Genomic DNA, 16,869 nt, shown 5'->3' on the forward strand with positions numbered 1-16,869 from the left:
AGGTACAAGATATGGAGGGTGGAGTAGACCCTTAGAGAGGCTTTGAGTAGAGCGAGCTCGATCTTGACAGTCATCCACTCCAGTCAGAGGGTGTTCAGTTTGAGGCCACATTTCTTGAGCCGATGATGTCTGAGCCGACTTACATAATAGGACCATCTTCTCAGCCATCATTCACTAAGTCTCCTTGATTACTACCAAAAGGTGCTATTTTGTAGACCTAATTATAATGGTTTTAAGCACCTTTGAGTAGTAATCATATTCATTTAACCCAATTAATTCATTAAGGTCCTTAGTAATTGGTTTTAACCATTTTGTGGCAAGTTTACATGTTTTTATCAGCTTATGAATCAATTCAAGCATGCCAAATGATGGAGGAGCTACTTGGACAAGTTAAAGCAAGGATTTTGGAAGTTTATAGGCTTGAATTTCAAGTGGAAACACGAGCACAAACAAAGGGATAGCCATTTCGCAAGGCAAGGCAAAGTACCTTGCCAAAATGCAATTTTCGCAAGGTGAAAATGCACCTTGCCAAATTTGGCAAGGTGAATTTACTCATGATGCGAAAATATGGCACTTCGCATCATGAGTAATTCACCTTGCGAAAATTTCGCAAGGTAACCTTTTACCTTGCCAAAATTTCGCAAGTAATCTTTTACCTTGCCAAATTTCCTCTGTTTCTCCACGCACGCACCACCGACTTCCCAGATATTTTTAGCTTGATATTTTCTCGTGTAAATTCCTTTTGTAACCTTGTATTCAGCTGACATAAGGCTTTATCTTGTAATTTTGCTATATATAGAGGTGCACAACGCCTCCAAAAATTTATTGGGAGATCGATCCTCTGTACATTAACTTAGAAATATATAAAGCTCTGTTTTTCTCTCTTCTCCGGTTCTTCCCCATTTCTATTTTCTTAGTAGCCAAACAGCCTCTGAGGACTTTTCCTCAGAGGATGATTGGCTAAAACTTTTAAGTTTCTCAAAGTATGGATGTTATGTGATGGCTTGGATGCAATCCTATGGAAATTTCTCGCACTTGGAAGGTAAGGTAGTCGTTTTTCATTAATGGTTCATTAATACAAAGTTTGGTTTTTATTTCCTTTGGACAACTTCCAACGGCCAATACTTGATAAGCTTTTGGATTTCTATCCATTAGTTATCTCCTACGAGCTATTGGAAGGTGAGGTTTTCAATTCCAAGTTTTGCATTAATCCGTTAGAACCAATTTCAATAGCCATTGAAAGGTGAGTTTATCACCTGGAATGACTTTGAGTTGCCAATATTTGGTAAGCTTTTAGCTTTAGACCATTAGTTATCTCTTACGAGCCATTCAAAGGAAGTCTAAGGTGAATAACCATTGATGAAATTCACTACCATCTGTTTTGCCATTTTAAAGGATTAAAACTTGATTTGCTAAATCCATACCGGTTCGGGAAGCAAGCATCACCATAGTTGCAACCCCAATGCGAGGAGCCTATCTTGAGATTTCCAATTTGCATAAGAGCCAAAGCATAGCTATCCTATCTTTGAGAAACTTGTTTTTACACCCTTTCATTTTAGTATTTAATGTTAGCTTAAATTAGTTTAAATCTCTCTAAAACATTTACATCTTCTTTTAAAGCTAACATCCATAAGAAAATCACCTATTTTCCTAATTTGAATATCACTAGTGTTTGCGAAAACCCTTCCCAGTGAACGATCCTAGAACCACTATGCTATAGTAGCTTGACTACTTTAGTAATAGTATTTAAGGTATAAATTTTGTTGATACGCCTTTAAAGCTAAGCTACCATCAGTCGCATCACTCCTCACATAGAGACATCACCTCATCAGGCACCTCACACTCCTGATCATGCACCTTGGATGAATTTATTAGCTCAGATTAACTCTCTTAGCACTAGTATAGAGGAGCTTGCAGTAGTTAGTGATACTCAATTCTACTCCATGGAGGATCGCATGGATCAATATCAGACTGGTTTCATATCCCAGTTTGAGTATCTGCAGCAGAGATTTGAGCGTATGGAGGATCGTATGGATAAGCAGCAGGCTGCGTTTGAGCATCTCCAGTAGAGGATTGAGTGCATTGAGAGTCGCCAGGAGAGTCAGAATGAGGATACGATGGCTTACCTACTCTCTGTGTTTCCACCTCCACCTTCTCAACCTTGATTTCATAGAGACCCCCTTCGTTTCTTTTTTATGTTGCTAAAAATGGGAGAGATATTTAGGATCTAGGAGACTTACATGCATATCATTGTCATATCTTTTGTTTGGATCATATATATGATAGGCTTATATGTTTTCGTGTACTTTTGACTTATATATATGATATGCTATATGTTTCATGATTTACACCATTTCGTATTGAAAATTCGCATGTCTTGATTATCTTTGTTTTAACTTCATAAATTTTGACTGAATGATCCATGATTGGTTTGAGGGGGAGATTTTTCTTCTCTTAGATAACCAAGGTTTGTCATCATAAAAAACGGAGAGATTGTTAGCCCAAGGGTTCTCCTAATCAGGTTTTGATGATAACAAATCATGGTTAAGTGACTAATTGGCTTGAATTGTAAAAAATCTCAGGTACAAATTTGGAAATTCATCAAAGGACCAAATAGATACAAGATCGAGACATCTGGAAGACTTTTAATCATAGGAGACAAATGTAAGATGAATGAATGGGTGGCCTTAGGTTTTACATATCTTTTTATGCATCTTTGGAAAAGTTAGTTTATTCTTTAAAGTTACAATTTCATTAAAACTCGAGTTTTATCAAATGTACCTTAGGCAAAACATTTCAAAGTTGACATATTAATTTACCTAAAGACCTTGCTTAAGTGTTAGAAAAGAAAAGAACTGAAAAAGATAGGTTTTCGAGGCTAAAAGGCTGAACTGGTCGAGGCACTGGCCATCCGACTCAACCGACTAGGGAACCGGTCGACCGATTGCCCTTGTCTAGTCGAGGTCTGGTCGAGGAGTGTTAAAAACACTCTTTTCTTCTAATAGCTTTCCTTTCCCAATTGAGGCATCCTCCTTCCCTGTCAACTTTCGGTCGAGGTCTGGTTGAAGCAACGGTAACCTGCCAAAACATTAAATGCTCCAATGGCTAGTGAACCAGTCGACCCCCAGCTCAACCGGTTGAGGCTGCTTTTTATTTTTTCTTAGCTCCTGAGCTTAGAAACCTATAAATTAAGAGCTCCACTTCATTTATGATATAGAGAACACTTGCATTCAATTGTCTACCCACTTGTTCTTACCTTAAAAGCTCTCATTTCTTTCTTGGTGCATTAAATCTACACTTGCATATCCTTTAGTGCACCTTTGTGTTTCATCCTAGTTTTGATTTGTATTTAAGTTAACATTGAGCTAGGTTGAGGGATTCATTCTTATAAAAATTGAGTGTTAAGGCCTTCAAGTGAGTTTAATCTTGAAGGGATTGTGTAAGAGCCCATTGGAGGTTGGAATCCAAGTGTAAAAAAGATTGGAAGCTTGGTTGAAGCTTCAAGTTAGTAATACCCTCACTCGGTTAGGAGACTGAGAAGAGTGGACGTAGGCAAGGAAGTGTCAAACCACTATAAAATCTGAGTTTGCTTTCTCTAACTCTATCTCTTTATTTTTTGCTTCTATTGTACTTGAATTTGTTGTGTTGAAAAAGATTTTGAAAAACCCAATTCACCCTCCTCTTAGGTGTTTTTCTCATTTAAGTTTAGCCTTTATTTTCTCAATTGGTATCAGAGTCGAGGTCACGGGTTCGAACCCTAGGAGTGTCGATGGTGGAGAGATTGTTAGCAGATCGGAGGGTTGGTCGTGTCCATCAACTCCCCTTGTGTTCATCGTAGGTGCTTGGGTGAATGCACTATAAGGTTAGGGTATGCGCATTTCCTAACAACAATTGCTTTTAGGAGAGTTGGTAGCGCTTGAGGTCCTACAAATAGTATTCGTGCTAAAGGATTTATAAATTAATAGTTAATTTCATGTCAAATGATATAGGACTCAAACTCATCTTCATTACTCTAACTAAGAGTATGTAAATCGGGATGGTAGTTCCATAGTAAGAAAATAGCCAAAATAATTGCCTATAACTCTAATATTTAGGTTGAGAAGATTGATATGGTGATCCATAATAAAATAAAAAATATGAATTCAAGGATGAATCAAACTCAACATCATTGTGATGGTATCTAAACCATCGATACGTAATGTAGCTACTACTAGAAGATTAATCATATACATGATAGTTGGTAGTTTGCATTTCAGTATCTATATTTTCCTTGAGATACATTGTCACACCCCATTTTTTTTTTTTCAACTAAACAATTGTTACTCAAATATAGTATAAGTGTTCTAAAAAATTTAAATGTTGAGTTCCTACTTAAATTTGTTCAAAAAGAGGATATGCAAAACCTGTTATAATGAGTACATCCTCTATTAAACATTGTGACTATTAAGTTAACAAAAGAAACTTGTACTACATTAATTTACATATACCAAACCCCATTGTTCACTACAGGTAGCCCATACTACAAGTGTATCTGACAAATACATACATTACATCATTCCAACAAAAGGTTTAGTCTTGATACAAAAGGTAAGGCCTCAAAAGACTTTCAATGTGAGCAAACAACATCCAATCACAATAAAGCATTGCTCAAACATTATTTCCTGCATAGGTCTTCTGACCTGCATCTAGAGGTGGAAGGGATAAGGTGAGTTCACAACTCAGTAGGAAAGTTTATAACCATCCTAAGTATATCCTTAAAAAACCATGAATTAAACGTTTAATAGCATGAATGATAAACATTTCATGACCATTAACAAATGTGTAATCATGTCAAACATGTATGCATGTGTTTGTTGGTTTCATCATTGCTTTTCCCCATCCATCCTTTCACAACTGATAAATTGCTGACTCCCAACAATCTACACAGCAGATACAATGCTCCACAAGAAACTCGATCAATATAATAATGACTATTCTGGGACATCACCCAAGGGCAAGTCATACCCCGTGTCTTTTGGGACTCATACCCAAGGGTAGGACCAACCCCGTGTCTTTAGGGACTAAAACCCAGGGGCAGGACCAACCCCATACACCCACATCGGAGTGTCTTCCTCGAGGGCTTTAGGGACTTTCACCCAAGGACCCACGGTCCCACATAAACAATATATCAATTGATAATGCCTGTAGCATCACATAAATACTTCCCACCAATCAATTCTCTGAATATCATCTGTGATAACTCCATATCCTTCTTGCAATGCAACCCCACCATGAACCATTTCGACAACACAAACCATGAATCTTCATACCAATATACGTTCCAATATCATGGTAACATTTCAATGCAATAAAACAAGATGCAATGACACTTTAAAACATTTTATGAAATCATAGAAATAACATGAAATTCCAACAAATAATTCAAGGAAAGAAATCAAATACACCATAGAATAGCATAAAATTCCCTACCTTACACCGACTTCCTTTTTGTGTTTCTTCTAAGTAGGCGATCTTTGCCTATTACGAGGAACTGAAATGAAACAACATAATTTAGGTTTCCTAACCATGAAAATTTATATAGTTTATTGTTGCAAATTTTTAATTCTCACATTCTCTAATCTATATCCTACATGTTTTCAGATCAAATTTGAATTGAATTAAACAATATTTACAATGCATATTAATTTCCCTGATTAATTACGAAACACTAATTCTTTTGATTTTCTTAAAGCTTAACCTATTAACAAATCTCAAGTATCCAAATAACCCAATTCATCACATGTTTACTAATCTATTTTTCAATCAAACCAAATTAAACAAAGATTTATGCTGATCTTACCATTAATAAAATACTTAACTTAAAATACTTTAATCTTTAATTAATTGTGATTTTTAACTAAAACGGGTTTATAGCTAATTATACTCAACTTTTACACAATTTTTACCGTTAATTCTTTTCAACATACCATTAGGAACCAAAATAAACGAAAATTACAAAATTAAACAACTTGCTTACCTCAAATCTACACTTTCTCTCTCTAGATTCTCTCTCTAACCCAAGTTGTTGCAGGTGAAATGGTGCAAAACGAGCTGTAGCCCCCTTATAAAGGGGTCTCCATGCACCCAAGCACGAGGTGGCAGCCCACATGGCTGCCACCAATCCATCCAAGTAGGAGGTGGCATTCCACTAACTCCAATTTCCCAATTTTGCACTTTAGTCCTTCAAGTTATCAAAAAATAAAACCCATAATTTCCTATTAGTCCTTTAGGTTTTCATAACCCTAATTAGTCCCTAAGAACCTAATAAGCATGCTTAGATCATTAACTAATCCCACTTAACCTTAATCAAAGTTTAATTCATAATTAAACATGATTAGCACTAAACTAGTTTTAACATCTAATTAAGCAAGCTTAAAGTTAAGTACTAAAATAATCATTATTGCCTAATTAATTCATTAGTACTAGGTGTTACATACATCCTTAGAAATTGATCAAAATAGCTTCTATTAAAAGTATTGATATAACTAAATTTTTTTAAAAAAAATTAATTATTAAAATTTTTAAAACAAAAGTATTGATAAAAAATAATGAGACCAATGTCTCCCATGTCTCTAATAATAGTATACACACATGTATACATATGCTTGTGGGCAAACTTGCCCGCATTGGCTACCAATGATTCACTTAGATTTCCACTCTACAAACCAATTAAAGCTTTAAACAAGTAAGAGGAGTGATTACTACTCAAAACATGTTATTTTGTAGCTTGTAATTAGCTCTTTTAAACACCTTTGAGTAGTAATTATTACCTTTTGACTCAATTGGCATGTTAGGGACCCTTGCAATCGTTTCTAATAAAATTGTGTTAAGTTTTGGTGTTTTTGATAGCTTTTAGCTCACCAAAGCAAATTAAGAATGAGGGAGAGCTGTATATAGTTCATGACAAAGCTTTTGGAAGCTCAAATTCATGCGAAAGTGGATTCTAAGTTGCGAAATCAACTTGAGAAATTTTCGAAAATCACCATGCAACGTGCAAAACTGGGATATTTGTGCCGACTCTTTTTCTTATGATATTTTTGTGTCTAAATTTCCATTTTCTCCTTGTATTCAGCCACTCATGTAATTCCTTAGCTAGGAAGTATCCAAGGAAGGGTAAATTACCTTCCTATATAAACTCTCTTGTAAACACTAAAAAGTGTCTCTCGGGGAGCTTTTTCTAGGAGACCAACTTATGTATATTTTACACTTAGTGAAATACAGAGATCTCTTTTGCTTTCTTTTTCTCTCTACTATTTTCTTTTTCTTGGAAGCGAAACAACCTCTGAGGATGTTTTCCCAGATGATGAGAGGCTAAACTTTTGGTTTCTTGGAGTAAAGGAAGCTAGGTGAAAAGTCCAGATGCAAAGGTGGAAAACTCTCGTGTATTAAATACAGGTAGTTGGAGTTCATAAATGGCTTTTAAATCTAAAGTTTTGCTTTAAATCCCTTAGAATCACTTTGAATGGCCAATACATGGTAAGCTTTAGGTCTCTATGGATACTTATTGCTAGATCCACATCAGACCATTAGTTATCATGTACGAGCCATTGGAAAGTGGCTCAAGGTGAAGACCCATAGTGTCTAAAGCCATTAATGGAACTTGACTACCATTTCTATTGACTTTTTATGGATTAAATCTTCATTGTTAAACTTATACCGGTTCGGGAAACAACCATCCTTTATGTTGTTGTCCCCAATGCGAGGAGAAAAATCTGGAATTTCCCACTTTGCATTCTGAACTTGATCCTAGCAACCTCTAGCTCCGGGAGACTTTCTTTCTTTCATTTCTACCTAGTTCTATATTAGTTTAGTTCCACACACCACTTTCAAAACAAATTTTATTTTCTTTTAAACTTTAAGTTTATGACAAAGGAAATCATCAGACTCAATTTCTAATCTAGAGTCTATCACTAGTAGAGTGAAAACTCATCCCTAAGTTCGACCCTAGAGCTGCTATACTATAGTAGCTTTGCTACGCCAGTATTAGGTCATAGGATTTATAAATATTTTTGATTAAAATACTCAACTGGGCATGAATCAAGGAGTTGGAAGAAAACCAATAAATATCGAAATATTGACGAAAAATGCTAAAAGAAAATAAGCAAAAATCGGTCTATTAGTATTTGTGGCCTAAATAAATAATTTGATTTTTTTTCATCCTTGTGTAAAACAAATAATTTGGGAGAGATTATTTCAAAAAATTTTGAGATATCAAATTTGAAAGACTGTATTTTCTCTTTAACTACTACAACACAACAAATTTTAAATACATTTTTGTTAAGATGCTCATTTAAATACATTTTTTTTTTCAAAACTAATAGTAATGTTAAATATAGAAAGTCTGTGTGGACACCGCATTTCGGCTCATGCGTTTTCCACTCGACGGCGAGCTCAATTTTTAATTGAAAATGATTTTATTTATTACAAAATGACTTGGAGTCGCCACTTATTTTTGTTTTATTTTTAAGAGGGTAAACAAAATAAGAAAGAAAACCCTAAGTGTGACTCCTTATTTTGGAAAAGGTGGTCTATGAAAAACCGGATCAGGCTCGGGGGTCAGGTTACTTATCAAGAAGGTACGATAAAGACCATAGCATCCCTCTAAGTCCCTAAAGTCGGGTCTCTACTAATAAAATGAAGCCGGTGTGGTAATCAATAAGAAAATCGATGGATACGCAAATCGATCATGCACATATGGGAATCAAAAACACGCATAGAGAGTAATAAAAAAAAGAGTGGATGCGTACCTGGACCATGAACAAGCAATGTGCTATCATAAAAATGGGGTTAGTGTACAATAAAGAGCACAAAACCTATCACATACATCACCAAATAGAAATTAAAACTGCTCGAGGGAGAATTGGATTTTTGAAGTTTATTTGAAAGTTTGGAGTCTTAAAAATTATTCGAAAATTCGGTCTTTGGAAATTAAATATAAGAATGAGAATTTTAGATAACTAAATTTGGAAATCGAAAATTTGAAGAATTATTTAAAGACAGAATTTTAAGTAAATGGATAAGTGAATGGAATAATAATAATGATGAAGTAATAATGATTGGATAAATAATTGCGGAAGTTTAGAATTTCGGAAATTGGAAGTTGAAGTTAGGGATTGGAAATTTAAAGAATTATTTAGGGATGAAATTTTAAATAAATGAACAAGTGAATAAATAAATGAATAGAATAACGAAAATAATAATGATAGGATAAATAATTACGAAGATGAGAATTTTGGAAATTGGAAATTGAATTTAGAGATTAGAAATTTAAAGAATTATTTAGAGAGTGGATTTTAAATAAATGGATAAGTAAATAAGTAAATGAACGGGACAATAATAATAACGAAAATAATCATTTAAACAACTAAATGTCAATAGTGAGATTTTTGAGATTGAAAATTAAATTTGGAAAACGGAATTCTGAAAAATTTGAACTTTAATTATTGGAATTTGTAAAATAAATGAATGGAATAATAATAATAATAATAATAATGAAAATAATATTTAAACAAATGAACGTGAACAGTGGAATTTTTTAGATTGAAAATTAAATTCGGAAGTAAGATTTTTGAAGAATTGAACTTTAATGATATGAATTTTTAAAATAAAATAATAAATAAACATGGAATAATAATAATGATAACCAAAATAATGTTTAAACGAATGAACGTGAATAATGGAATTTTCGAGACTGAAAATTAAATTCGGAAGTCAGATTTTTGAAGAATTGAACTTTGATGATTGGAACTTTTTAAAATAAATAAATACATGAAATAATAATAATGAAAATAATATTTAAACGAATGAACGTGAATAGTGGAATTTTTGAGATCGAAAATTAAATTCGGAAGTCAGATTTTTGAAGAATTGAACCTTTATGATTTGACTTTTTAAAAGAAAGAAATAAATAAATATGGAATAATAATAATAACAACAAAAATAATATCTAAACGAATGAACGTGAATAGTGGAATTTTTTAGATTGAAAATTAAATTTAGAAGTCAGATTATTGAAGAATTGAACTTTAATGATTGAAATTTTTAAAAGAAATAAATAAATATGGAATAATAATAATAATAACAAAATGATGTTTAAACGAATGAATGTGAATAGTAGAATTTTTTAGATTGAAAATTAAATTCAGGAGTCAGATTTTTACAGAATTGAACTTTAATGATTGAAATTTTTAAAAGAAATAAATAAATGAATATAGAATAATAATAATAACAACAAAAATAATGTTTAAACGAATGAACGTGAATAGTAGAATTTTTTAGATTGAAAATTAAATTCAGGAGTCAGATTTTTGCAGAATTGAACTTTAATGATTGGATTTTTTAAAAGAAATAAATAAATGAATATGGAATAATAATAATAACAACAAAAATGATGTTTAAAGGAATGAACGTGAATAGTGAAATTTTTTAGATTGAAAATTAAATTTGGAAGTCAGATTTTTGAATAATTAAACTTTGATGATTGGAACTTTTTAAAAATAAATAAATAAATGAAATAATAATAATAAAAATAATATTTAAACGAACGTGAGTAGTGAAAAAATTTTTAGATCGAAAATTAAATTCGGAAGTTAGATTTTTGAAGAATTGAACCTTAATAATTTGAATTTTTAAAATAAAAAAAATATGGAATAATAATAATAACAACAAAAATAATATTTAAACGGATGAACGTGAATAGTGGATTTTTTTTGAGGTTTGAAAATTAAATTCGGAAGTCGGGATATTAAAAAATTGTTAAAGAATGTAAAAAAAAAAAATTTAGCGATCATTTGAAATAAAAGTTTTGGAAATTAAATTTTAAAAATTAAAGACTTGGAAAATTATTTAAAGATGGTATATTTAGGAATCAAATTTAAAAATTGGAATAGAAATGAGATTGTTTGAGCGACTGAGGTTTTAGGAATCATTTAAAAGGAGTTTATTGAAACGAAATTTCAGCACGTGAGAGAAAAAAAGAAAAAGAAAAAAACAACAAGAAGCCACAACATGCTACTGCTACTTTATTTACTCATAAAACCTAAAGTGCCCCTGCCACCAATTCAAAACCACATGCCATTGACTTGTCAATCATCACTTGTTTTCTTTTCTTTTTTTAAATCTTTTCACCTGTGCTTTCTCTCCATTCAACTCATCCATTCCAAAAAAAAATCCTGAACAGTAGTTCTCACGTCTCCAGCTCCATGGCTGCCATGAACACCAAAAAAAAAAAAACCAGGTGGAGGAAGTGGTGAGGAAAAATGGTGTGGTGGTGGAACGAGTGTGCATGGTAAGGGTGTTGGTCGCTTGCAGTGGGTAAGTTTGAGGAAGAAAATGGGTACAATAAGTAGGAAATGGGTATGGATGCAGTGGGTTTCATGGTGGATAATGGGTATTTCAAAATTAGAAATGTAAACATGGAGGTGAAATGTGATGGATATGTGGGTAGTGGATATGATGATTGGTTTATTAGGTGATGGGAATGAGGTGGCTGCTGATAGTAGATATGAAAAATGAGGGAACAATAGCCTTATTCCTCAAGCCATCCTCTCATCATCGCATGTTAAAAATAAAACTGCCCTTGAGAGATGCAGAACTGAAACTCTGAATCAGAAACCCTCCATAACTTGAAGGTTTCCCATGAAGAAGCAACACCCCTGTCTACTGTAACACCTATGTCTCCTCCATTCCCTGCAGACACATATTTCTGCAACATCAGTGGCTTGAATTATTGGTACACTTCGAACAGGATAAGGTACATCAGAGGGAAGGAAAGAGGGCACTACCTCAACACCCTCATGGATGGTTGAAACTGGACTAAAAAACCAATGCACGAGAAGTGGAAGTTTTTTGGTGAGCCCACTCTACCAACAAAGAAGGGCAGTCATGATCCTGAATGGTCTATTTGATATGTCCTTGTCCTCGGGAATGGTATCCAGAAAAGCACTGCCCTTAGTTGACGCGTTTTGGCCAAAAGAACTTTTGTCTTCCACTGCTTTAGACTTCCCTTTTACACACATCCATCTCTTTCCGAAGTGAGAAGCTAACTTCTTACTGAAAACCATGAAGTCCTTTTCTTGATATACCCAACCAAATTGTTTAATTTCCTTATTAAGGTGAAGAAAACGGCAAATACAGAGATGAAGGTACTTTACAGGGACTTGGAACAACATATCCAATGAAAATGTACTGAGTGACTCCTCGGTATCAATGGAAAGCATCCCACAAAGCCGTGTCAAGGCCTCTACCTACCTTCTCTCTTCACTGTTTACCTCCAGAGTATATTTAGATTCAACAATCGATCCAGACCAGGCAAACTACCCAGGCTCAACAGTGCTCATGACCTCCTTCCTTGTGGCTCATGTATTTGAATAAAAACCAGAAATAGAGGAAAACCATAGCAAAGAAACGTCTCCAGAAAGAGAGCATCACAAAACAAAAAGCACAGGACATCAGTCGAAGCTCTACTGCATGGATTATCAGTGAGCAGGCTGATCGAGTGTGGGAGACTAGATCAAATAGGAACAAAACATGATTTTCGAGCACTTAGCAGTAAAGACAAAACAGAGTGAAATCATCTTTTTAGCAAAATCAAAAGGAATTGCAGATATGAAACAACAACAAGCAGCTTACAATCATCTCAAAGATCAACAAGTAAATCAAAAGTATAGCCTTAAGCCCACACTCAGTCCAAACAATGCAAAGAAACTAATGAGGAGCAAGGTAAGGTAATGAAGAAAACAGAGACGTAGAGCTTGCACTTACCTTTTGATCCTCCTTTCAAACAAGTGTCTGTTTGGTTTCGAGCTAGGTGTGTCTACTCCCAGAAGCGAGTAAGGAAAGCTCCGGAACTCCACCCGCTCTGGTTTTTTTTTACCCTTTCTCCCACGAACCTTCCTTTTTTCCCATCATCTCTAAAAAAATATCCCTCAAAACCCTCTATTCCCGTCTTCCTTTGCAAGCCATCACCAGCTCCACTGTTCTTCCATCAGCCAGCATGGCTTCTTTCACCTACCAGCATGGCCATCCATCCTCCCTCACCACACGTCTAAGGTAGCCGGGTCTTGGCATAAGGAGGTCCCCCCTTCCCCCCTCTCTACTTCCGGGTGATTCTGAAATGCCCATTTGTTTCAACCTGTAAAAATAAAATAGAATAAAGGAAATAATAAAAAAAACTTATCATTAAACCAATACACTTGGTTTAAAACAGGGGGTCTACAAATATGCCCCTCTTCGATAGAGCTCACGAGTGTAAGGAATGTGAACACTGGAGTGAAAAGCAAGTGTGAGTAAAGGCTCTAATCCTAAAAGAAAAGGATGTCTCAAAATGACTCTGAAGTCACACTAAAGATCCAGACCCTCTCTAAGACGTCTCTATAAGCGACTCGAAAAATCCATATCAAAGATGAGTAACGGTCGAACCACTCTGGAGTACCATGAAGAATGTGTCCCGAGAAGACTGCCCTAAGAGAACTACACGAAAGTGCCAAGCAAATGGTGCCCAACAACATGACCGAAGTATGTGTCGTAAACTCAAAGGACTATGCCAGGAGCAATGAAAAGAGAATTCTGGAAGAGCAATGACGAATAAGCGATAAGCACAGGGTAACGCGGTGAGGAAAACGAGGATAGATGCAAACCCCTGAAGGCAAGATGTGTGATGCTAGTGAACATGAATGTCAAAACTGTGACTCTGAACAATACAGTCGAGGGGAAATGAATCTGAACGTCGAAACACGGAAAGATGGTGACTCAGGGTTTTTGAATGAATGTGTACAATGGCTCTAAACGCCAAACTAGAGAATGACAGTGGCGCTGAACGTCAAACAGAGCAATGGTTCTGAATGCCAAAACTAAAAAATATGATGACTTAAAATGCATGAATGGGTATGAAAAATGGCTCTGAACGCCAAACTAAAAGAAAAATGTGGTAGTGACGGCAAACGTCAAATATAACAGTGGCTCCGAACGTCAAAATTAAAGAAAAGAAATGGCTCTAAAGGCCCAAAGGAGTGTGCCCAATGGCTCTGAACGCCAGAAATGAGGAAAATGGTGATGAATCGAACGAAAGATAGACATGAGGACTCTGAGTGTCGAACTAAAACCTCGACTCAAAACACTAAATAATAATAATAATAATAATAATAAAAATAATAAACAGATAATGGTCTTGAACACAGAATGAAGATGTGGCTCTAAACGTCGAAATGAACGATATGCAGTGGCTCTGAACACCGAATGAAGAAGTGGATCCGAATGCCGAACAAAGATATAGCTCTGAATGTCGAATAAAGCAAAACATGGCTCTGAACGCCGATACTGAGAAGTGATGGCTCTGAACGCCGAACGAAATGATGACTCTGAACGCCAATCTAGGAATGCGACTTTGAACGTCAAATTAGGAAGTGATGATGATGGCTCTAAACGCCGAAATCGAGAAGCGATAATGATGGCTCTGAACGCCGACACTGAGAAGTGATAACGATGACTCGGAACGTTGAAACTGAAAATGCGATGAGGCTGGCTCTGAACACCGACACTGAGAAGTGATAATGATGGCTCTGAACGCCGAACGTAGATGTGATGATGGATCTGAACGCCGAAACCGAGAAGCGATAATGATGGCTCTGAACATTGACACTGAGAAGTGATAACGATGGCTCGGAACGCCGAACTAAGAAGTGGTGATGGCTCAGAACGTCGAAACTGAAAATGCGACAAGGATAGCTCTGAACACCGACACTGAAAAGTGATAATGGCTCGGAACGTCGAAACTGAAAATGTGATAAGGATGGCTCTGAACACCGACACTAAGAAATAATAACGATGGCTCTGAACGCCGAACGAAGATGTGGTGATGGCTCTGAACACCGAAACCAAGAAGCGATAATGATGGCTTTGAACGCCGACACTGAGAAGTGATAATGATGGCTTGGAACGCTGAACTAAGAAGTGGTGATGTCTCGGAACGTCGAAACTGAAAATGCGACGAGGATGGCTCTGAACACCGACATTGAGAAGTGATACCGATGGCTTTGAACGCTGAACGAAGACGTGATGATGGCTCTCAACACCGAAACCGAGGATACAACTCTGAACGTTAAACCGATGACCAATGATGGCTCTGAACGCCGAAACTAAGGTAGTGATTTTGAACTCTAACTAAGAAGTGATGATGATGACTCTGAACATCAAACTAAAAACACGATGATGGCTCTGAATGCTGAAACAAAAAAATGATGGTGGCTCTGAACGCCGATACTGAGAAGTGACTCTGAATGCCTAAACTGAGAAACGATGGTGGCCTTGAACGCCGAGCTGAAAGTGTGACATGATGACTTCGAATGTCGTAAACCACGAATGAACGGTGGCTTTGAACGCCAAACTGCAAGGAAATGATGAGGGGGAAATATGCCCCAGTGTGGCATGACGTTGCAAATCTCGATCTACTTGAAGGGTCTGAAAGGGACTCCATAGGTCCCGAACAATGCTCTACTAGCGAGTCAGGATAATTAAATCAACTGTGAACATGGTCTCTCAACCCTCCCAACGAAATCACGAGGTCTATCGGAGTGTCGCACTAAGCCGAACTCCTCTAACTCATAATGCTCTGCCAGAAGAATCTATCGTCATCCCGAACGGATAACCCGATAGTCTCAGGGAGTAGTCTGATAAGAGACACCGCGATCTCGACATAACAATCCACTGAATAGTCCTGGCTAGTGGGGCGATCCAAACCAGAACATTGTGCTCCACTGAAAGCTTATCTCGATGAAAATCACAGGAATAGCAATCAATAAGGCAAATACAATATATCCTGGCTGAGGGATGGAAATTGTAAAGGATCTGTGAGAGAACGATTGCCTCCCCGGCTAAATGAGGAAAATATGCCCCAGTATGGCATCGTATGTACCCAATCTATCCTGATAACTCAAGAGTAACTCCATGGGGACGTATAAAGGATCTAACATGTAATCCGCTGAAAGGATGAAGCAGGAATCCACGCATCTGAGATAGCTTCGTCCAAGAATCACGACTATATCAGAAAACGTGAATCGGGTTGAAAGGCTCAAAAGAGGCTCCACGAAGTATCAGGACACAATGAAATCGAATCATCAATCCAGTGTGTATCTCAAAACCGATGGCGATCATGCAAATCGATGGGAGATCTACAAATCTCGATCAAAATAGGGAACACGCTCCGGTGTGGCATCTAAATGTGACAGGTCGGAAAATCAGATGAACTCAAATCATCGGTCATCGAGTGTGCGATCCACGTCATCTATGTCTGTAACTGAATCAGACCTATAGATCGAAGGGGCGTTTCCTAGAAGGAAAGTATGATGACATCTAAGTGTCGAGAGGTGCAGGCCTAACAGGGCAACCCGTAAGAGGCCCTATGGAGGAATCATCGTAAAAACAGCGAATAGATCCACGTTTCGGCACACGTCTCGCAATTGGGGATAAGTACACAACTCCACCAAGATTTGTAAATCTCATCTAGAATAGTAATATATGCATAAATCTCATCTGAAATGGAAAATATGCCCCAGTATGGGCATCGGATGCAAGACAGGCTAGAAATCGGGCGACATGAAATCATCTATTATCGAACATGCGACATAAGTGAAGATCCATAAATCTCATCTAAAATGGAAAATATGCCCCAGTATAGGCATCGGATGCGCGACAGGTCGGAAACCGGGCGGCATGGAATCATCTATCATCGAACATACGACATAAGTGAAGATCCATGAATCTCATCTGAAATGGAAAATATGCCCCAGTATGGGCATCAGATGCACGATAGGTTAGAAATCAGACGTCATGAAA

At 36.3% G+C, this 16,869-nt stretch overlaps 1 long non-coding RNA gene across 1 annotated transcript; it reads right to left on the reverse strand.

The window, feature by feature from the left end:
- Positions 1-4,635: 4,635 nt before the first annotated feature.
- On the reverse strand, positions 4,636-6,061 carry LOC117932878. Its single transcript, XR_004654252.1, has 3 exons — positions 6,017-6,061; positions 5,470-5,530; positions 4,636-4,685 (listed from the first exon to the last, which is right to left on the reverse strand). It is a non-coding gene; the product is annotated as an uncharacterized LOC117932878 (long non-coding RNA).
- Between the last annotated feature and the right edge of the window lie 10,808 nt (positions 6,062-16,869).

The sequence above is a fragment of the Vitis riparia genome, chromosome 16 (assembly GCF_004353265.1).
Source record: "Vitis riparia cultivar Riparia Gloire de Montpellier isolate 1030 chromosome 16, EGFV_Vit.rip_1.0, whole genome shotgun sequence".
Classification (NCBI taxonomy): domain Eukaryota; kingdom Viridiplantae; phylum Streptophyta; class Magnoliopsida; order Vitales; family Vitaceae; genus Vitis; species Vitis riparia.